Source organism: Notamacropus eugenii, chromosome 1, assembly GCF_028372415.1.
Source record: "Notamacropus eugenii isolate mMacEug1 chromosome 1, mMacEug1.pri_v2, whole genome shotgun sequence".
Taxonomy (NCBI): Eukaryota; Metazoa; Chordata; class Mammalia; order Diprotodontia; family Macropodidae; genus Notamacropus; species Notamacropus eugenii.
In genome coordinates, this window is record NC_092872.1 from 581,616,834 (window position 1) to 581,641,061 (window position 24,228).

Sequence of the window (24,228 nt, forward strand, 5' to 3'; positions counted from 1 at the left end):
CATAAAGAAAGCACTTAAATGTTGATTGGATGGGGGAGCAATTATGATAGGATATGGACAACATAAATAGGAAGGTCATGTTCAGGTTGTAATCATCACCTTTGAGTTCTAGTGGGAATATCTAAATGGATGAATTTGCATTGAAGTATTGGAGAAGACAAAATATTCAACTATCTGAAGAAAGATTAGTCATCAGGTTGGCCTCCAGATGACTAATTTGTCCTGCACAGCAACTCTCAAAGATCATCTACTAAGGTTTAAAGGGATTGTGAGGCAGAGCAGTAAATGAAGGGCCCACCCTAACAAAATCACAGATTCTCGTTGTGCTAAAATATTAAAATATCTAAATAAAAGATAAATGAGAAAACATTAAGTGCATAAGAGTAGCACACTATAAGATCAGACAAGAGAGCTCACTTCCAGGTAGGAGTATCAGAGAAAGCTTCAGGTAAGAAGTAGCTTTTGACCTTGGCCTTTAAAAGACAAACAAAATGTCATGATAATTTGCAAACAGGCTGGTTTTCAGATGTAGAGTGTAACAAGCACAAAAATGAATGACACATTTTCCTTGTAGATGGCACTTTGAATTTTTTTCTTTTCCAGAAGCAAGGGATGAATTTATGCTGATTGAGCTACCCCTCTTGCCATCTGCCTTGTGACCTTGTGCTTTTTAACAGATGGCTAGTGTTTGGAGTGTCATCTAGGACTGTAGAATAGAGTGAAACTAACAGGCCCAGAGGAGGAGTGTGGAGGTGACCTTGTCCTCATCATCTCCAAGTAATCAGCTACAGTGACCAGAACATGAACTCAAAGCTATCTTTACCTGCCCTATGATAGCAGCAATAGCAATAACTGAGCAGAGGTCATAAGGCTCCAAGACACAATGATTTAGACATCTGCCATTATTTGGACTCAAATTACAGAAGGCGAGAGATCTAGGATTTCTAAAAATCTGATTAGATTATGAACTTCAATGGTTCCTCAATCTTTTTGATCCTGGTACAATGTGAGAGTCATGTCTAACATATAACAATGCCACTGATGTTTATTTCAAAGATTACATCTTTCAGTGCATGTTCCTCACAGCAATTATATGGGGTAGGGTTTTTTTTTCCAAATATTGTCCCTATATCATATAATAGGAAACCGAGTCTCAGAGCAGTTTAGTGGTTTGCTTAGAGTCATACATGTAATAAGTGGTCAAGTTGAGACTTTCTAAAGTGACTCAGTTAATAGAGTACTGGATCTGGAATTAAAAGGACCTGAATTTGATTCAAGTGTCAGACACTTATTAACTATGTGACCCTGGACAAATCTGTTGGCTTCTATTTGCCTCAGTTTATTGTTCTGTAAAATGAGTATAATAATAGCACCTGACTCCTAGAATTATGGTAAGGATAAAATTATATGCTATTTGTAAAGTCCTTAGCAAATCTTAAGGCAGTGCATAAATGCTAGATAGAAGAAGAGGAAACTAAGGCATAAAGAATTGAAGTGATTTGCCAAGAATCACAAAGCTAGTAAGTGGTCAGGCTGAGACTTCAATCTGGGTCTCCTGACATATGAAGCCTAAGCAAACTTAGGCCAGCTGAATCAAAAAGAGATTAGGCAGCACAAGTGAACAGAGGCACCAGGATGCAGTGCTAACAACTGATCCTTTCTTAATTAAAATTATTCTGAAAGGAATGAAATGATAGGGAACATCATCTTAGTATAATAATAAACCATGAGTGAAAAGTAGCCCTGCAGATGCCTGGTCCTCCCACATTACTTTGGACCTCCTAGAGCATAACCTTAAAAGAAATCATCTTTATTTTCCCAAGACAATATAGAAAAGAATAATGTAATATAGAAATGTGTTTTGCATGACTTCATATGCATAAACAATATATTGTTTGCTTTCTCATGGGGAGGGAGAGAATTTAAAATTCAAAAATTTTAAAAATGAATGTAAAATTTTTAAAAGTAATTTAATGTAATTAATGTAATAAATAAAAAATATATTTTTAAAAAGAAAGAGCAATATACAAATACCATTAAAATACTTTAAACGAAAAAGATATGGTTTTTCTTGATACTTTTAAATCTAAATTTTACCTGTTTTTGAAAAGCTGGATGAGAAGTTATAATTGGATAGGGATAGCTTGTGTCTATGAAAAGTTAATTCTTAACTAATATCGCTTTGGATAACCATATGCAGAGGTAAACAAATCCAAATCAGGTAATGAAATGACATTGCTGTGTCAACAAGCTAACACTAAAACATGGCAGGTTTACTTCTAGTTAACTTTAAGGCTAACTCATGGTTAAAGACAATAAATTGAATCATTTTGTTCACATAAAAACTCGCTAGTAAGATGATACAGAAGTGATTTCAATTTTCGCCTACCTGTAATGTGGAGGCTAGAACACAGTCCGGGCTATGGGAAGGGACTGCAGATCCACACTGCACCAACTGACTGTTAAGATTTGTCAGACCTTTCCTCCTAACTCAAGGGTAGATTTAAATATAGGGTCGCATTGTGGAGTGCCACCCAAAGTCCCAGTGTTCTAAAAAAACAAATTCCTTCATTATTTTTTCAGTCTAAATTTAAACAGAATCTCTTCCTAAATGGAAATGATCCAAAAATTCTTATGTATTTGGAGAAAACATGAATAACAATTCACCAGTATGATTTAGATATACTTTGCATAAGAAGGCATTTTAGTGGATTCTTTTAATTGCTTTCCTATTGTTTTGTGATTTATTCAAGTCTCATTTCTAGATAAACACGTCTAAGTGAAGCTGTGGTCCCTGTTCCCTAGTGATTGGTTACATGGTCTGCCTAAGAGTTTAACATAACACACTTTACCCGTGATCTTTCCTTGAATCTTCTTGTTGCAGGGTCACCTTAACCTCTCCAAAATATCTGCATTGTGTTTTCCATTTTGGATTAAGTGTAATATCTGTTGCCCAAACTACACAAAGAATTTCCTTACAAGCTAATAGGATCAAAGAACAGATTCCATCCTCTGTGTTAGAGAAATTTACTGATCTCAATTTTCCTTGGCACTGTAGATATAACACAATTTATGTTTTCATATGGGTTAAAATGAGGGAACGAACACTTCGATGCCAAATACCAAATCGAGAAACTTTCAGAATATGAAATTTTCCTTTTATTATGAGTAAACTTCCTAAATAGTAGAGAGCATCACTGTAGCACAACGATCCTCTGAAAAGAGTAATATATCTTTTATGAATGTGTGTATTTTTATACATAGGCTACTAGTTACACTTTTAAAATGTTCATCTTATTTGAGGAAAAATTGTTATTTGGTTTTTAACCTTAAGCTTAATAGTCCATGAATAAAAAGACTCAGAATGTAAAGCTTGAAAGATTCATAAGGATTCTCTAGAAGAGGGATTTTTAACCCTCTGGATATGTCATAAACCTCTGAAAGTCTGATGAAAAGTATAATCCCTTCTCAGAATATTTTAAAACAATTTAAGGAAATACTCATTTTCAGCTAAAAGTTAGTGAAAATGAAGATGTAATTTTTCTTTCCTTATCCAAGTTTACAGACCCCTGTGGTCTATACACAGACACCTGACGGTCCATTAATCACAAATGTGGAACTGCTACTCTCGATGAATCATCCCTTTTTTTCAGGTAACATTTAAGAAATCCTATTTGATATGGGTTGGACTAAATCTCAGGAACCCATATCACTATAATAGTCTGTGATTCTTTTCTAACCTCTCATTTTTAAAATATGTGCCATTGATTAAAATAATCTGCCACTGATTAAAATCCCTCCCTTTATAAAAAGAATGATACTTCACAGTTAGATGATGAACTGACCTAAGGTCCTACACCATGTTTCCAAGCACATTGTGTGTCTTGTTAACTGAGTACTGAGCTCTGTGAGAGCAAGTATTGTTTCTTATTCATTTTTTCTATTTTCCTTGGAATCCAGCAAAGTGTACTGTAAAGACCAGGAGGTGGATAAATGTTTGAAAGAATGAAATGAATAAAAAATGAATAGAAAAACAAAAGCAAAATCAGCTTGTCTTACACTTTGTTGATGGTTTCTCCTATATTATAGGAATTCTCTGACTGATGCTCTATGGCCCTTTAACATTCACAACAATACATTTTGATGTAGTGGAGAAAAAGTATGGTAATCCCCATAAAATCTCACCTAGAAGCCTACAGTTGGGACCTGCTGATTGACTAACTTTAAGCTTTGATCATCCAATAACACTTTAATCTAATTTAATTCATGAGAGGATTAATGGGAGAGAAGGATGGAGAAACCTTATGGATAATGGGCTCCTCTGAGAGAGAATGGAGGAAAGAAGCAACTTTACAAAGGAGGAAATGTAACACTAAAAACACGGGACTGGTATTTGTGGTAACCCAGAGGCCAATCAACGAATCACTAAGCATTTAGTCAGTGCCTAGTAATTACACTTCCTAAATACTGCTGAGGATGATAAAAAGAAATAGGTTGCCTTGCCCTCACAGAGCTTATCCCAAACTGATTGAATGCTTACAGTAGCTCTCTTTTTCCTAGTCCCATTTTATATGGAAGTCCTCTAGTGCAGGGATTCTTAATATTTTCTTTTTTTTTTTTTTTTTTAATGTCATGGCAGTCTGATGAAACCTGTGGCTATCTTCTCAGAATAATAATCTTGAACAATAAAAGGAAATGCTAAAATTCAGCTAGAGGTTAACTAAAATAAAGATGTATTTTTTTCCCCAAGTTTATCAATTCAGTGAAATCTCCAGGTTAAGAATCTGGTCTGGAATAACATTGAGAGATCCAAGAGAAGAGAAAAATCTGAAGCTTGAACAATAGAGCTCTCCCACAGCAGCTTTGTTTGCAAAGTGAACCATGAGAGCTTTCCAGATGGCTTGTGGATACAGTGACCTGATTTTCTGGAAGAGTCTAGATTTCAAGCAAATAATAAATTAAACCAGGTGTTCTGATTTTAGGTTCAGGAAATATAGTTATCCTGTCCTTGGGTTAAAGAACAGGGACTCAACATATAGCTACAGCATCTCAGATGACATAGAAGTTCTTTTGGCAAAGGTATGTGGTGTGTGTGTGTGTGTGTGTGCCTGTGTGTGTGTGTGTATTTATAGGATGATGAAATGTAGAACTGCAAAAGACGTTTGAAGCCAATTATCCAGGTAGTCACACAGGTAATGAATATGAGAATTTGAGCCCAAGACTTCTGGCTTTAAATCTAGCATTCTTTATACTACCTTAGTAACTTCCATTTGGCATGCATATACCTGGAGAACTTTGCTTGGGAAGGTTCTATATTTTCTCTTTCTATGTGTACATGCATGTGTAGTGCAATCGGTTCTCTCCACTATCCCTTTATTACAACAATTCAGTAACCTGTTAATGGATTTTGGTTGGAAAGACAGCATCCTCATCTTGAGAATAGAAGGGAATGTAAAGGAAGGAGAGAGTATATGTTAACATTTGTATATGTGTGCACACATGCATGTAAATATTTACATGTATATATGTATGTGTACATATAGGCATATATCTATGTCTCTATCTATCTATCTGTGGTATACTTTGCCTCACTGAAACAGATCAGGGAATGAAAAAGTTTGAGAACTACTATCTGTCCTTTTTTTTGTATTTCTTTCAGGAATTATGGCTCCTTGTCAGTGGCTTCAGTGCTTTACATGGTTTTATGAGAACATTTACAAAACACTTTTATTGATTGATCATAAAAAGTCTCAAATCCCAGAGAATATTCTATTCTATTTTCTATATTATTGCCAATACAAGAAGCAAAACATCAACAAAAGAAAAAAAAGAAATTTTTTTTGTTGTTTCTTCTTTTTTGATTCAGTACAATGTAAAAAAAAATCTCAAGTATTTAACTATTTTTGTGAAGGTTTTCCCCAACTCTAAAAAAATACTTAAATTCATTCTCTTTCTATTCACAATTATAAAAAAAAATATTTTGTTATGTATAGCATATGTGTATGTGACAATGTTACTTAGAGAATGTAGGGTGAGTTAGCCTTGAAGTCAGAAAGACCTGTGATCAAATACTGCCTCTCACACATAATGGCTTTGCAACAACCTCTCAGTGCCCTTGGACAATTCTCTAAAGCTGTGTTACAGGTGAGTTGCTTTTCTGCATTGGTGGAATTTCCATTCCAGGAGTTAAAATCTCAGGTCTGAACTACAAAACAAAACAAAATAAAAACAAAACACTGTAACACAATATGCCTCTTTCTCCTTAAGGTACAAAAGACACTTGACAAGAAATAACATTCCAGTTATTTTGGTCCCAATGTCATTTTGAAGGATAAATTAAAGAATGAGACTATCAAAGTTGATTAGAAGCATTTAGGACCCTGAAACCACTTTCTTATCTCTCTTGTCCCACAGGAGTACATTAAACTTACCAGTAGTTTTTCTGATTTTTCAAATAACTTGGAAATGCCAATGTGATCTTACTAGTAGAAGATCAATCCAACAGGAAGCAAAATTCACTTTGTTTTTGAGGACAAAAATACTTATAATTTCAAGAAGCTCAGGATTTTTATTTTAATTTTTTCATACCTTAAATTCAATTATGTAGCCTAGCAATACATGTTACACATAAAATCTTCCTGTGGTTTCTTTCTAAAATAACTAATACTAACTAAGAAATTCTAATTTATGTCTAGCTATATTATTCATGTTTCTTTCCATTATTTGATGGTCTTATATAAGCTTTAGCAAAGTCATTCTCATGTCTGAGTCTACTCCCCTTTTGATTACTTAATTCCTGACAAAAGGAGTTCTATCAATTGTGCTGAATGCTAAAGTATTCAGTACAGACCTCTGCATAATTAATGCTACTGAAAATGAAGCTGAAATTAAAGGTGGATAGAAGATACTTGTAGAGAAGGGACATGGTGCAACATTTCATCACTTGTGCCTGAAAAATTAGGGAATCGACTGTAGCAAAACAAAATGATATAAATTTAATCACATTTTGCTACACATTGTCACTTCTGCACAGTAATACGTAGTACAGATAATGGAATTCCATCCATAAAGCTCTTGTTCAATCAATGAGCCTGTCTTACCTGTCACCTTTGTCAGAAGGAATTCCTACTGCCCAGTCCCATTAGGCTATAGGAGTCCAAAGATCAGGTACCTCTGAAGGATGTTTGTCTTCATTATCTTATTTGCTTTCCTCTTAGTCTGTAAATCAATATCACTAGGAAGAAACCGCTTTTAGAGGTTATTCTTAGATGACACTGCAACTCTAAAAGCAGCATCTTTCCAACATTGGTTCAAATGGAAAAGTCCCCATAACTTTGCAATGGATAAATGGTCAGGCTCAGTGCAATGAACCTTTTTGTGTGAACAGCTTACCTTGTGTGCTTTATATCCTAGGACATTAGTATTTTTTTAAATATTATCTTATTTCTTCAGCATGATTGGGATTTTAGTTCTAAGGGGAAATCATGAAAAAAGTAGGTTAAGCATAAATCATTGTTCGTTCAAAGTATATACGATCACAAATCATAGTCTCAAGCTATTGAACCAAAATAGCTTTCGATTTACTTTTCCTGGAATGCCCTCTCCAGTCCTGCAACCTCGAGTTATAGTTGTGGAAATTCTACCTATCCCCCAGGACCCAGCTCAAATGCTACCTTCTCCTTGAAGAATGCCCTCATCTCAGCCCTAGCCAGAAATAATTCTATAATTTACCCTTCCATGACACTTTTCTTGTTACTCTTCTATAGGACTCTTCCCCCTCACCTCATTCTGTCCTTTATTCTGTTTATTTGTGAACATCTTCCTTCCTTTAATGTCTTCAAAGTTTCTTATTAGTACGAACTATGTTTTATTCATCTTTTATCACCTCTGATGTTTTTCTCAGCACCTCACAACAGCAGACACTCAATACCCATTTGTTCAATTGAATTTAATTGAATTGATTTTTACTTTATTGGTGTGCTCGAATTAAAAACACACATAATAGTTTTCACGTTCATGTATACAGAAAGATATGTTGTCAAGGTAGCAAAACAGACCACACAGTATAGTCAAACCCCTATTGCTACCCATGTAACATGGCTGAGATGTGAATGTCTAACTGTGGTTTTATACTACCTCCAGTCATCCTCAAGTATTTCAAGGGGTGCTGAGAAATTCTCACAAGACTGGACTAATTCAGGCAACATTTTTCTATATATCTATAACTATAGGGCAGATTTTAAAGGACTGTTGAATGGGGCTTGCACATTATATACATGTATTATAGGTGTGGATGTACATATGAGATAATTAGAATTGACCCATTCTTTTTAATATTTCACAATACATCTTGAAATAAATATAACCTGACAGTATAAAACCAGACTTAGGTGCCCACATTCTATATGTCAGCACTGGGAGATTTAATATATTTTGCACCATGTATGTGTGCATGTGTGTATTTGCATGTGTATGTGCACAGAGTACTTTTTAGAGAATTTAAAGTGGAAAAAAGCAATAAGATATTCCAACTTCAACATTATTGTATTTGCTTATATAAACTATAAAGACGTGTGAAGCTGGGGAATGCTGATATTCCCGAAAGTTTCAAGAGGATGAAAATTCCTATGATTTCACAGGTATATTGAAGAGTATTAGTGCATAATCTGTTTTGAGGCTGGGAAAAACTACTTGGAGACATGATTATACCACTGGTCACTAAGTGCTAGCATTAGGGGTAATAATAGTAATAATAGAAAAATAATTAGCATTTTTATGGTACTTTAAGGTTTACAAAACATTTTACAAATATCATTCCATTTTTATCTCCACAAAAACCATGGGAGGTAGAGGTTATATTATCCCTGTTTGTACAGATGAGGACAATGAAGCAGAGGTTAATTAGTTTGCCTGGGGTTCACATAGCTAAGATGTGTCTAACTTGATTTTAGGTATTCCTAACTCCAGGTCCAGTGCTCTATCTATTGCACCACCTCACCTTTGTTGCTAACTATGACCTTAGGAAATTCTCTTCTTAAGCACCTTGCTTGTCCTTTAATCTATTTATCATAGAATCACACATTTAAATAGGAAAGAGACCTTTGTGGCCATATAATCCAAACCCCTCATTTTACAAATGAGTAACCTGAGAAGCAGAGAGGTAAGGTTCCTTGCTCACGGTAGTAAGGGACAGACACAGGTTTTAAATCAGCATTCATGCTGACTTGTGTTTTCTCCTCTGCTGACCTAGTACAAACCCATGGCAGGACCCTGTGACTAATCCTGCAGTAGGTAAGTGTTTTTCTAATGGCCACAAAAAAAAAAAAAAAAAAAAGAAGAAGAAGAAGAAGAAGAAAAGTATTTCTTTTCCAGACTACTCAGTTGAATACAATGAAATTGTGGCTTTGGGAATCATTTGGAACTAGATTTGAATGTTTCTTAAGAGACACTATGTGATTACACAGTAAAGTAAACCAGTAAGGTCAGTATAAGAGAAAACTATGAGAGAGGTAACCTGGTGCCCTTTGCACAGGGATAGACTTGAAGTCAGAAAGATCTGGTTTAAATTCTGCCTTTAACACTAATTACAAGAACCTAGGAAAATCATTAGATCACAGATTTAGAGCTTGAAGGGATCTGAGACAACATCTTAGTCCAATCCCCCTATTTTACAGATGAGAATATTAGGTGACCTGTTCAAAGCTAGGAGCTAAGTAACAGCTAGGATTCAAACCATGGTCCTCTGACTCCAAATCCAGTTCTTTTTTCACTGTTGTTGTTGTGGAGTCATGGCCAACTCTTTCTGACCCCATTTGAGGTTTTCTTGGCAGAGATACTAGAGTGTTTTGCCATTTCCTTCTGTAGCTCATTTTACAAATGAGGAAACTGAGGCAAACAGGGTTAAGTGACTTGCTCAGGGTCACATAGCTGATAAGTGAGGCTGAATTTGAATTCAGGTCCTCCTGACTCCAGGCCCACAGCTCTATCCACTGTGCCACCTATCGGAGTCTTAGTTTCCTCATTTTAAAATGGAGATGATTAGAGCACCTAAATCATACATGGTTATTGTGAATATTAAATGAGATAATCTATCACTTTGTAAATCTTATAATATTATATAAATGTCAGCTTTTATTATAATCTGCCAGTTATATTACTCCCAAATAATTGGGGTTAGAGAAGGGATCATGACAGGAATTAGCTATGTATTGCACTCCTCATGGTGTCATCCTGATCATATCTTATTTTAGGATTGGATGTGCTCACCAGAATGTTCAGAGATTTCATTTACCTAATGGAATAATCGAGTCTTTCTCTTTGCATTTTCCATTTGCATCCCCCATGATGCTTGACATGACAATAAATTTTATTAAGGGGGAAAGAGAATTGGTCCTTATAAAGAAATTGTCATATGTAGTCAAATTTCCAAAATTTATTTTTACTGAATAGGAATGATTGTTATATTTGTTATTATTCTCGTTAACTAAGATAAAGTATGGTTCTTTTATAATATAAATTTATTTATTTTAGTTTTCACTATTCAGTTTTATAAATTTGAGTTCCAAATTTTGTTCTTCCTCTACTCCCTCCCAAGACAGCAAACAATCTGACATAGGTCATATATGTACAATCATAGTAAACATATTTCCACATTAGTCATGCTATGAAAGAAAAATCAGAACAAAAGGGAAAACTCACAAGAAAAGTAAGTTAAAATAGTATGCTTTGATATGCATTCAGACGCCATAGTTCTTTCTTTGAATATGGAAAGCATTTTCCATTATGAGTCTTTGGGACTTGTCTTAAATCATTGTATTACTTTGAAGAGCCAAGTCTATCAACATTGGTCATCATATAATTACTATATACATTGTTACTATATACAATGTTCTCCTGGTTCTGCTCACTTCATTCATCATCAGTTCATGTAAGTCCTTCTAAGTTCTTCTGAAATCTGCCTGCTCATAATATCTTTTTGCACAATAGTATTATTGCATTACATTCATGTACCACAACTCGTTCAGCTGTTCCCCAAATGATGGGCATCCCTTCAATTAAAGTGTGGTTCTTGTACTAGCAAGGAGTAAAGAAAGCTAACAAGATGTGTATTTTCCTATTCCAAACACATTATTATTTGTGTTAGGAAATGTGTTTTGCCATGATGGCAAGAAGTTGCCAGTTTTTGCCCCGCTCTTTTCAGTGTTTCTAAATGCCTTCCTGAGTTTTTTCGAAGATTCAAGGCAGTTGAATTGACCTAATACAGCTTTAGGGATAAGGTGCAGTAGAAACAGGCAAATGGAAACAAGGGTAACTGTTTATCGTTGCAAAAATACCTAATGATACTAAAGTAGGAAAGAGGAGACTGGAATTCAATCATGGTCACTTAGCTAGGAGTAAGGGTAAAGCTGAGCATTCTCCTCCTTAGAAAGGTGAATTTGTAAATCTTTCATCTGTCAAGCAGCCTTATCATGCTACTTGAGTGAGACCATGAGGCAGGCTAACAATGGAGCTAAAAATGTATGGTCTAACTTTTATTTATGCGAGCCCACATATTCTCACTCTAAAATAACTATGATATTTCCCTGTGGAAGAAGTAGTCACAAGTCAGAGTGATGGCTGTACAAAGCAGCCAGTGTGGGACAGAGCTTCAGAGTTGTAGCAAACAACTGTTGATGACAAGTGTAATTGACTAGCTATAAATGATAACTGAGAAAAAAGAGTACAAGTTAAAGGTGAAAGTTCAGCGGATAACCATACAGAAATCAAGAATCAATGAGACGGAATTGGCTCTTGGGAGACAGATTCATGAGGTTTCAGGGTACAGGAATCTTTTCAGTATGCAAGGCACATAGAACTGAAATATCAATTCTTCTACCTCTTATAAGAAGTTATCTAGGTTTCTTTTTTTAAGGTATCCAGCCTCATACCCTTTTCCTGGATAATAATTCTGTGGGAGATTCTACTAATTTGATGATAGGGAGCTAAATATGATTCCATTGCTTGACTTCTCTCTTTTATATACTTTACTATTTTCTTTCAATTTAGTGCTTTTCTGATTGGCTTTTTTCCCCCTCTTGTGGCCCAATTTTAAGTAGAACAGGAACTGGATAAGGTTTCAAGCCATATATTAAAACCTATATTCAACCTAGTAAGTCATGGAGATTCCAGAGTGAATGTGATACAGGTATTATTTATGTGAAGTTGATTCTCTTGGTAAGGAGGAAATTTGGAAGGGGATAGCTAATAAGTATAATCCTAAGGCTGGAATGCATATGATAACGTTTTTAGCTAGTGCAGAGAAATTAGACTTCACATAAGGGAAAAGAAAACTGCATTTATGTCTTTGAGAATCTTTGACTAACATTTAAAAGGCCACAGGATAGCTTTTAAAGCATAAACAATCAAGTTTTTATTTTGAGCTATCTTAAATACAGAAGTTAATCCACACTGTTAATTTAAATACACCAATCTGTATCAACTTTGAAAATGGCAGAAATGAAAGCGCATCATGCTGTGGTCTGGTTGAGAGGCGATGTACAGCATTTTGTCCTAACCAAGTTATTCGAGATTTTAGGACATCTAATCCTAAGAATAGAGTGCAATATAAAAAAGCTAGAATATCTCAGATTTGCTCTCAATAAAAGACCCATCATCTTTCTTCTTCCTTCCTAGGTACCACTGAACAGCTGGCTTCTCTTTAAAGCCTGCTGCTGAGTTGGTAGGGTCAAAGGAGATAGTATCTCAGGGGACTCCATGGTAACAAGGATTGGGAGATCTGTGACAGATGGGAAATATTTAGCCAAAGAAAGAGGGTGTGCTACTGGTACTTGACAAATAGTAAATAATTAATGACAGCAAAAATGATCATAACAAGGCTACTGGGGCCTGGCACAGTGCATCTTGCCCTATGATGAAAAGAAAAAAATGTTTCCTTTCAGTGAAAAACACATAATAGAATCAAATTAGGCTAAAAACAAAGAAAATAGAAGCAACACCACTGAAGCATTAAAATGCAAAAGGTCATTTTGGTTTGTTTTTTTTTTTATGCTGAGCTAGTCTTTGGTGCTGACTCTAACTTTGCTCTTAGGACTTATAAAACAATACATTCAGCTGAATGCTTTGTATCTGTACATGCAAGCTTTTGTGGATTTTGCACATGAAAACTCTATTCACATAAACTTACTGAAAAAAAAATCCTGGGTGAACTTAACAAATGTACTGATCATTAAAGAAAAAACTAATTAAAACCAAACAATTGTAAAGTACCACAGAAGTTTTTAGATAATAAAATATCATTCATCTGGGCTTTTTAAAAATATGTAAATAGACAATGCTGTATAGAAGCACTTGGTCAGGAATGGATAGTTTTGTGAGTGTGTGTGTGTGTGTGTGTGTGTGTGAGAGTGTGTAATTTTGGGGGTTTGTGGAGAGGAAGGAACTGTAGAACATAGGATTTCAGTGGGCAGTTGGGTTCCAGGTTCTTTAACTTAGATATCATATGTATACCTGATGATGATCTATTTATGGATAAACAGCAGTGTTCAAGAATGCACAGTGAATGTCAGTTTCAAGGTGATATAACCTTTGGTGTGATTCTGCAATATCATTTTTGTGGTTTTAAAATATGAAATTTATTCCTATGATGATTTACAAAAACTGGAGTCAAAAAGGAATCTACAAAAAAAAAACAAAAAAACAAAGACTGAACTGAGTCTGAAGGAGGAGTTGCAGTTCCAACTAGGTCAAGTCTTGTGACTTGGTCAACAAGAATTTGTTCTCCTTTGTAAAATTGGGAAATGATACCTGCCCGAAAAGGTCATCTAGTGGAAAACAGATTTCAAAGTAAAATATTGGGGATTCAGTTCAGCTTAGTAAGAAATTAAAATATCCAACTCTCTGTGATCCCATTTGGAGTTTTCTTGCCATTTCCTTCTCCAGGTCATTTTACAGATGAGGAAATGGAGGCAAACAAGGTTAGGTGACTTGCCCAGAGTCACACAGCTAGTAAGTGTCTGAGGCTGGATTTGAACTTAGGAAGATGTCTTTCTGACTCCAGGCCTAGTGCTCTATCCATTGTGTCACCTAACTCCTTTTATAGAAGCTCTAGAAAGAGATGTATTTAATTTTTGCATATATAGCATTATATATGCAAAAGCACTTAGACAACAATAATGATCTATAAGTGCAAGATATCTTTTTCTTTTGTCGTTATTTCCCAGGGTAAAATAGAAAGTCTTTTCTGACTTAAACTTGTTATTTGAGCTAATGTTATAAACTATGATTTTCTCCCCTATAAATAATTAAAGGAAAGAAAAGAGAAGGCGATTTGGCTCAGCAACTAAGTAACTGTGTTACTATATAAATATATCAGCTAACCTCCCTAAGCCACAGTCCCTCACCTATAAATTTAGAAAGACTGAAACAATTATCTTTTGTTTTTCAATGAACAAAAATATTTTTTTTCTCTCCCTTCCTACTTCCACATTGGGGGAAAAAAAAGAAAAGCAAAACCCTTATAACAAACATACATAGTCAAACAGTAAAAAAAATATGCCTTATTCTGCACAGGAGTCAAACAATACAAATTCCTGCAATGTTCATGATGAAATACATGTGTGTATATACACACATATACATATATACATGTGTGTATATATACATATATATGTGTGTTCATCTCATTCTGCACAGGAGTCCATCAGCTCTTTGTCAGAAGGTGGGTAGTGTGCTTCATTATTGGTCTTCTGTAATCATGGTTGGTCATTTTATTCATCAGAGTTTTTTTCTTTCAAAGTTGTTTGTTTTTGCAGTGTTATTATATAAAGTACTGGTTCTGCCCACTCCATTCTGTCTCAGTTCATACACATCTTTCCTAGTATCTCTCAAACAATTCTGTTCATCATTTCCTGTAACAGTAATATTCCATTACATTCATATATCATAATTTGTTCAGCCATTCATACCTCCAGTTTCTGATTCTTTGCCAATAAAACAGAGCTACATTTCTGCACATATGCAGCTTTCTTTCATTCTTTTTTTAAACTCTCATTGTTGTGTAAGCCTTGTAGTAATATCGCTGGGTCAAAGGGTATGCATAGTTTAATAAATTTGGGGGCATAGTTGCACATTACTTTCTAGAATAGTTTGGACAAGATTATCTTAAAGGTCCCTTTCAGCTCTAATATTCTTTTGTTCTCAGTAGACTAGGATAATAATTTCTCTTTTGAAATCACCAACATCTATACATTTCCAACAATGCTGCCATTATGATATAGGAAAACAAGGAAAAAACCGCTAGGATGGTAGCAGCGGCAGGAGGAAAAACAAGGAAAAAAACAAGATAAAAGATGAAACATTCCAAGCTGCCTATGGTTAGGACAAAATCAAGTAAAATGTAAAATTTGGGAAATAAATATTTGGGGATGAGATGATCAGAGGGAAATGCCAGTTTAGAAGGAAAGATATCACAGGGGAAGGTTAGAACAAAAATAATTTTTTAAAAAAGATCACATTTATATAGCACATTAAGGTATGTTTATTTTCTCATTTGATCCTGCCAACAACCCTGTGAGGTTAGTGTTATTGTCTCTTTTTTACAGAAGAAGAAACTGAATGAGGCTCAAAGAAAGGGACTTGCTTAGGCTCATACGACTAATGAATATGTTCTAAAACAGAACTGAAACTTTGCTCTTCCTAACTCTATCAGGCATTCCATCTGCTACATCATAATCTATTGAGGAAACAAGGAGAAAGGTTGAGGGAAATACAGGCAGTCATGAACAATGGAATTACATTATACCAGTTTTTCAGAGGACCTGGATATCTTAGCCAATTATTGATTCATATTTCCTATTTGCACCTCTTTCTCAGTCTTTTGCCTTTCTCTTGCTCTTTTCTCACATTTCTCATCTTGCTCCCTTCCTCCTTTATCTCAGTCTTTTTTCTCTCATGTTTTCCCCTCTTCAGTCTATGTCAGCAAAAGCCTATTGTCAGGTCTTTCCTTTTCTCAAACTACCTTATATTTAATTATATAATTATGTGATATAATTATATAATATTGTATTAGTTATATAATTATATAAAATATGTGTACATATTTTTCTCTACCTCTTGCAGAATTTAGTCTTTGAGATCAGGTTCTACTATTTTGCCCCTTCATATCTCCTAGTTCTCTCATGATGCTTTGCACGTAGTATATGTTTAATGAATGTTTGTTGAATAAAATTAGGTTTTGACACCTGAAAGGCTATTGTTTCCTTAATTTAAGTAGAATTTTGTCCTACATAGCAAGATTTCTATTGTTGGGTCCTATGGCAACAACTGTCTACACCACACATCCTATCACTGGCATATAAAGCTGTGAAAATGCATTTCCTCTCTGGGATCTATCCCTAAAATGTCAACTCACAGCTTTAAGTCCCCCATATGGACAACTGCTATGGTCTAGAGGTAACCCTTGTGGGTGGTCACATTTGTAAAACTCTAGCTCCTGAATCCCTTTTGGTATGTTTCCCATTAACCTTCAGACAGTATATTCAATTAATTCTTAACAAAGATTTTTAAACTATCAAAGGTATAGTTTGTAGAACTTGATAAAAATAATAGTAGCAAAAGTCATTTGGAGAAACAAAAGATCTAGAATATCAAAAGAAACAAAGAAGAGATCATTTGGAGTAAAGTCCCCATATACACCAAAATGTTTATATCCATCATTTTCGGATAGCAAAAACTTAGAAACAAATTAGATTAGAAAAGGTTTAATAAATTGTGGTAAAAGAGTTAAAGAATTATTACTGTGCTATAAGAAATGACAAATATAGAGAAATATGATCTAATGAAAAATGATGTAAGCAGGAAGAAAAAACAATAAACGCAATGAATACAAAAATGCAACGGAAAGAACAAAACAATCAAAAGTAAATCTTACAAGATTATCAAGAAAGCACATGGCCTCAAAGAAGACAATTGAAAAGAAGCCCTCACCTCACTCCTTTGTCAATGCTACAAAGTCCCTGAGTGGGGTACATGGCATATGTGTTCAATCTTATTCAAAATATTGATTGGTTTTGTTGGTTTTTTCTTCTGCTCTTTTTTAAATTTTTTTCTTTAAAATTTTTTACATGGGATGGCTTTATGGGAAGGAAGATACTGAGAGAAATTCTAGTGATTTTTTAAAAAAGCAAAAACTGCAACAAAAATTTATACTTTTTTTTTTTAAAAGGCAATCACTCAAATAGAATAGCAAGAAAAATAGTACAAAACATTCCTCCCCAAAACGTAGGGTACACTTCTCTGCCAGTACACATAATAGCCATGAATGGAGAGGGGACACAAATGTAAAGCACAGGAATAGTGAGGAAAACATGTAGCGCAGATAAATAACCAAAGTCATTTACTATAGGGCTGCAATGTCTTTTCTCTCTTGAACAGTCATTACTAATGGACAAGGTTCTGGGCTGTTAGGTCTCTCCGCAGCTAGAGTAGGCTATTCAGCTACTGGATTAAGCTAGTTCCTCGCAAGCCGTCTTGTTTTAGCTCTACTTTCTAGACAGATTGGCTCTGCTATTAATATGGTAAAATGTTCTCTGCTTAAATCTTATAATTCCTGTATGACACCCATAGACTCTGACACTTTCCACTCAGTGTTTAACTAAAACCCTCAGCTTGGGTGGTGGTGTCCTTTTCCAGAAAGGGCTGAGACCCTTAGCCCAGTGTTAGTTCTATACTTGTAGCCAGGTTCTGAAGATTTTTTTCTAAACTTTTCAGGGAACAGGTGACAGTACAATATGATATAGCCTCTCCTTTCCTTTAACAATCCTTCTCGGTTTAGGTTTCCTCAGGGAGAAACTTCACTCTGACTTATGGTGACTACCCAACATATTTCCCAAATCTTCATTGCTAAAGGCTATGGCCATTTGCCTAATAATCAATAAATAGGTTAGGGACTTAGAGTTTCTCCTCAGTTTTTTTTAAAGCAATTTTTTCCTCTTGGGCTTATGTAAATAAGTAGTGAGGAAATGAAGTAATGAGGTAGTCTATGCCCTGGAGGCAAACTCATCATCCCTGCTGTGTTTTAAGCTTTGCAGATCAGCTATTCAAAGCCAAATTGTATCTGTTACTATCCCTTACAACCTATAAATTTGCCAAAGTCACCATTATATGTATATGCAAGTATAGATAAGAAGCTTGATGTTACACTAGAACAATTCCAAATGAGACTTTTAAAAAATTTAGATTGACCTGTCTGCTTCTATATAGAATTGTTTCATGCAAAAAAAGTTTGCAAATCAAAAAAAAATGGAAATACATCTGTTTCTAAACATTTAAAAACAGTGGTGATTTTTTTTTTGTTATGACAATACACTTAGTGTTAGTTTAACTGCTTCCCTATTACCACTGCTTTTCATATAAAGTTAATGTGATGTAGTAAAGAAATACAACATGGATTTTAGTTTCTTAAATAATGTGGTAGATTGCTAGGTTTGCTGAGGAGAATTCTTTTTTTTTTTTTTATTTGAATGTGTTGTCCATTCTCCTCATGTGGGACTTTGCTAGTAATTGAACATAGTCTTCTCATTCTACTTTGTAGCCCTAAGATTTGTGCTTTGCTTAAGTCATCTTTACAGAGTTGTTTGGTTTAGGCTCATTTTGGTCCTTTTCTCTGCCCATATAATATTATACATGTTATCCACAGAGAATATAACCTAATCTTCCTCTCCAACTCCGTAAATTTGAAACTGAATTGTATCCTGGTAGAAATTTTATATCTTTTTCATTTCTATGAATCTACTGATATGAATGGAAAGCCAATTTTCCATTTTGTGAGCATTGCCTATCGTTGTTGCTGTTGGTTGTGTTTGTCCTTCATTCTTGAAGAGGACCATGACATCAAGATGATGACACAACTTGTAGTTGACTTTGATTTGAGTGAGGGAGGGCTATGCAAGGTCACCAACCTCACTTTCTCTTCCAGAACCATCTGGGTCCAATGGCCAGATATTCATCAAGACAACTGGAGATGTCCCAGGATGCAATGTGAGACCCTGGCCATTTTAGTCTGACAGATTCCCACTTTGAGTGAGATTTACCCATTCAATGAATAGGCTTCTTTAAGTATTTACTGAAGGGATGGCCCCTTTAATCAAAAAAATAAAAAAATCAAACTGGGAGAGGAAGACCTTCCTGGGTAAAAGGGAAACAGTGACTATTTAGTATTTACATTCACTCTGTGCTAGGTGGGCATGGACCTGTTGCCTAATCTATGAGCTTCAGAGTCTATCACTTTGATTGAGTTGTCAAGTGAAGTCTTGAGCAGGGCTAACTTGATGTTTAGGTGTATTCAGTAATCTGCTTTTCCCTTGAAATCCCATCCCTATCTCTTAGCAAGTATCTGAAATTCTACTATTCGAACTTCATTTCTTCATTCTGAGTCTTTGATTTCAGTTAAAATGTGTCTAAATTAGTAATAATTGTACACTTTAATGTGAACAAGTTTCCAGTCTCTTTTCACTCCCGTCTATGCTGTGCACAAATTGAACAGTAATCTTCCTTAAGCACAGGTCAGACCATGTCACTTCCTCCTCTAAGAACTGTTAGTATCTCTCAATTGCCTCTAGGAGAGCACAGACTCCTCAATTTGTCTTTTAAAGCTCTTCCCAAGATAGCTGCAGCCTGCCTTTCCGGGTTAATGAACGCTTGCTAACCTCCATATATTCTAGGACTCTAGAACCAGAAGTCAGGAAGACCTGAGTTTAAATGTGACTTCAGATGCTTACTCACTGTATGATGTTGGAAGTCACTTAACCTCTGTCTTCCTCAGTTTCCCTCAACTGTAAAATGAGGATAATAGCAACAGCTATTTTGCAGGGTTCCTATGAGGATCAGATGAGATAATATATGTAAAGCACTTAGCATACTGCTTGCCATGTAGTAGGCACTATATAAATGCTTCTTCTCTTCCCTCCTCCTTCCCCTTAGAATCTCCAGCTTCTTTCAAAGCTAAACTCATGTGCCACACCTCTAGAAAGCCTTCCTGATGCCTCAGAGGTGGGGAACCTGTGACCCCAAGAACACAAGTGGCCCTCTAGGTCCTCAAGTGCAGCCCTCTGACTGAATCCCAACTTCACAGAACAAATCCTCTTAAAGGATTTGTTCTGTAAAACTTGGACTCAGTCAAAAGGCCGCACTCAAGGACCTAGAAGGCCACATGTGGCCTCCTGGCCTGAGGTTCCCAACCCCTGTAGTGCTCTTTCCCACTTTAAATGATCATGAGTACTCTTATCTGTTTATGGCTTGAATCTTGCCAATAGACTAAAAGCTCTTTAAGGACAGAGACTTTTGTCTTTATTTCCAGTGCTTAGCACAGTCCCATACATATAATAGAGCAATTGGATTGGATTAGATATTTATCAGATCCCTCAATAGGTATTGGGAAGCACTTTGTGGATATATTAGGAACTCTACTGGGGGCTAAAAGGATGCCGGGGACCCTGAAGATAACTTTCCTCCTCTTTATAATTTGACAGGACCCTAGCTCTGGTCCCAATTTTAATTTGTTTTTCACCTTTGTAACTTCAGAATGATTATAGTAATTTTTCAAATAAAGTTGAACTAGCTCAATGAATGCGTTGATTTACTATAATTTTTGTTACATCAAGTTTCTTCCCTTTAAAAATCCTGATATAAACTCAGGATTATGATGTATTCAAAACTGGTCAGCTCTTGCCTTTTTACATCAGACAGGAACAGTATTGTAATTCAGCTTTACTCTTGATACACTATCATTATCATCCTGGATGCTTCAGAAAATGGTATTGCTAAGGGCTTTTTGTTTTGGTTCATTTTTTTATGAAATGTCTTAGATTGTCAGAGCTGAGAACAAAGGTGATAACCAGAAAGTCTACTGTGTTCAGGAAATAGCCAGCAAGCCTAGAGGAAATCACATAAGAGTCAATTGTTTCCCTACTCCAATAGAAGAATTTACAAGAGGAGACAAGAACTGGCTTTGTACCAGAACCTTTTCATCACTGTGACTGAGTGATCAATTACATTACCCTTCTCAGGGGCCATTTGAGATAGAAAAGCAAATTAACCCCATAATTTTTAAATTATACCTCCCAGTCTCCACCAAAACACATCAATTCTGGTTGTGTTTTGGTATTGAACCTCTGGCTTCCAATGTCTTCTCTAGCTTTCTCTATTTTCAGGGACTTGGAGTTCTAATAAAATATTTTAAATACAAATCGATATTTCAGGGGGTTTCAGTCCTTTGCCAATACCTTTGGGAGACTGGTAAAGTGATGGTGAGTGTTTTTTTACTAGCTCGTCCTTGCTTCTTTGTGGTTTTATATTCTACCTGGTGGTAATAAGGTGCTTCAGCAATAGAAATTCTCAGCTGGGTTCAGGGACCTCTTTTGAAGAGAGTTGAGTTTGTTTTTGGTTTTTCTTAGTTTTATGATATAAAAGAATTCTCTTGATTGTAATTAGAAGAGGTCACACCCATTGTGACTTGCATCATTCATACTGTTTGTTAAAAATTCTTGTGATTCTATCAAGAGCACATGACTTCAGAAGTCATCCATATTTTCAATAATAAAAGATTGAAACATTTCTTAGTTGCAGACACTTTTGTGTTGCTGTATAAGGGAAACCAAACATGCTGAACAACTAACTGGTTAACTTATATATGAGAATGATTCCCCTCCTTCACCTCTTTTATACAAAATGACTGGATGTTGTGTTTTGTATGGGTCCATTCTTTTAGACCAAAGAGAGGTTTAATCTGAACATTTAATTTAATTAAATCACTCCAATTCAAATGTACTTGATAAATGTTATAGTACTCTATGTTTTCTCATCTCTTTACCATGTATTGTAATCAATACTAAAGAAGTACAAGGCATAATCCCTGCCTTCAGACAATTTATAATTTTGTAGGTTGACTGGATATTCTAATTGTGTTCGTCCTTCGTTGCCAAAGAAGACCATGCCATCGGAGAAATGATGACATGACTTGCACTTGACTTTGTTTTGAGTGAGGGAGGGCTGTGCAGGTCACCAGCCTCACTTCTCCAGAGCTATCTGAATCCAGTGACCAGATACTCACTTAGGATGGCTAATCCTTTCCCTCCCCTCCCCTCCCCTGTCTTACTCTGTTCTGTCCTGTCCTGTCCCAAAACCTTTTACAGTGATTATCAATAGTAACTGTTGCTGTTTCCCTCCCAGCCTGGTGTCTTTCTTTTTCTGGATCTCATTAAAAGGGCCATGCCCTGGCTACTTCTTAAACAGGCCTACTCAATGAATGGATGTGGCATCATCCTAAGTGAATACCTGCAAAGACCTTGGCCTAAAGGAGCTGAGGTCTCCCAGTGCATCCTGGGTCATTTCCAGTCATCCTGATGAATATCTGGTCACTGAATTCAGATGGATATTCTAATTAAATAGCAATAGAAAGCAGTATAGTATCCAATAACAAAAAAATGAATACTAGACAATAAGTACTACAGGAATCTATTTGATGGGAACAAACTTGGTCTTTATTCAGAGTGGTGGGATGGATAGAGTACCAGGCTTGGAGGTAGGAAGGCATAGCTTCAAATCCTGCCTCTAAAACTTACTAATTGTGACCCTGGGCCAGTCAATTAACCTCTATCGGTCTCAGATACCGCCCTAGGGCTTATGTACTAAGTCATGGATAGATCATGATTTCTGTTTTGAGGAAGAAGTTCATATACAAGGAGTTTCTTAAACTGATGAAATTATAAATGTGTATTATTCAAATTCAGTTAAAACTTAAAATAAGCTTTAACCCTGACTTCCACAAAATAATGTCACTAGATTTTTGTCCAGTTGTAAACCCAACATCATAAACAGAATTTCATTAAACATCTTAGGTATAAGGAATTTCATTTCATCCTTTGGCAAAACCAAGAAAGTACAAAATGTTGTTTCTGCATTCAAAGGGCTTAAATCTTATTGGAGAGACAAGGTGCATAGATATGAAAAGACAGCTAATAGCAATATATGAGTCATTTACCTCTTATGAGTGGTCCAGAAAATTAGTATTACAGGAGGACATTCAGAAGGGAGAGATATCATTGTGGACTGGGATACTCAGGGAAGGCATAATGGAGTAGGAAGAGACTCAAACTAAATCTATTAATGTATGGTGGCAAATATCACAACGTTATATTTATGTCAACATTAGACACACCCACTGGCTAATGTCCAGCAAGTTTGAGAAATCAGTAAGGTAGTCCCCTGCCTGTGAATAGGCTGAGTTCCAAAAGTTTGATTGTATGTCAGTTGTTTGGAACTTGGAACAGATTGCCCCATACAAACAATGTTATAAAAGTTGGTTGAGTTCCCAGACCAGCTCACAAAAGCCTATTTAACTCATTCGGTGGCTGTAATAAGTACTATGTAGTGCTCAACTTTGAGCTCTCTAAACCTTCTGAACCCTGAGCTCCTTTAAGGTTCTGATACTGAGTCCCTAGGATCTCTGAGTGCCACCTCCAAGTTTAGATTACTTCTGAACTATGGACATAAGAGGTAATAATATATTAGATTCTGAGTTTGAGGTTGGGGACTGTCTTCTATTTCTTTATGTATCCTCAGCACTTAGCATAGTGCCTGACACATAGTGGGCACTTAATAAATGTTCACTATCTGATTAAGAACTGGACAATTCTCATAGGAACTTTGAGAGCTCTGGATCAGAAAAAGGGAAGAGATGTCTTTGCCTTTGGTATCTCTATTTGTGAAGGGCTAATGCTGGGCTCCTAAACCTGGGGAGGTCTTTGGTGGTAGAAGTTCTCAACAGAAAATGAAGACACAGGTGGAAGCATAAATGATGGAAGAGGGCATAAACAGTGGATGAAGTTCTGTTAGGAGGAAAGAGGGTAAAGTCTCTCTCTATAGGGAGTTTATAAATAAAAATATAATAAAATATTGTTCATTAGGCTAAGATTGAATGTATGTCACTTGGGGATGACAGCAGTTTCACTGGATAGGGTTTCTATGCTTCCAGTGGTGCAAGTTTTAACTCATTTGTTTCTTCTTATCTTTTGGGATTCTTGTTGGTATCCTCCCATAAATACTCCATGCAGGATCCATCCAACATGCCAAGGTCCCTCCTATGTATCTTTTAATATTCAATTATTTTGGATAATGTCTTTTATGTCACTTCAAGCTAGTAAATTATGAGCTTCTTGAGAACAGCGACTGATG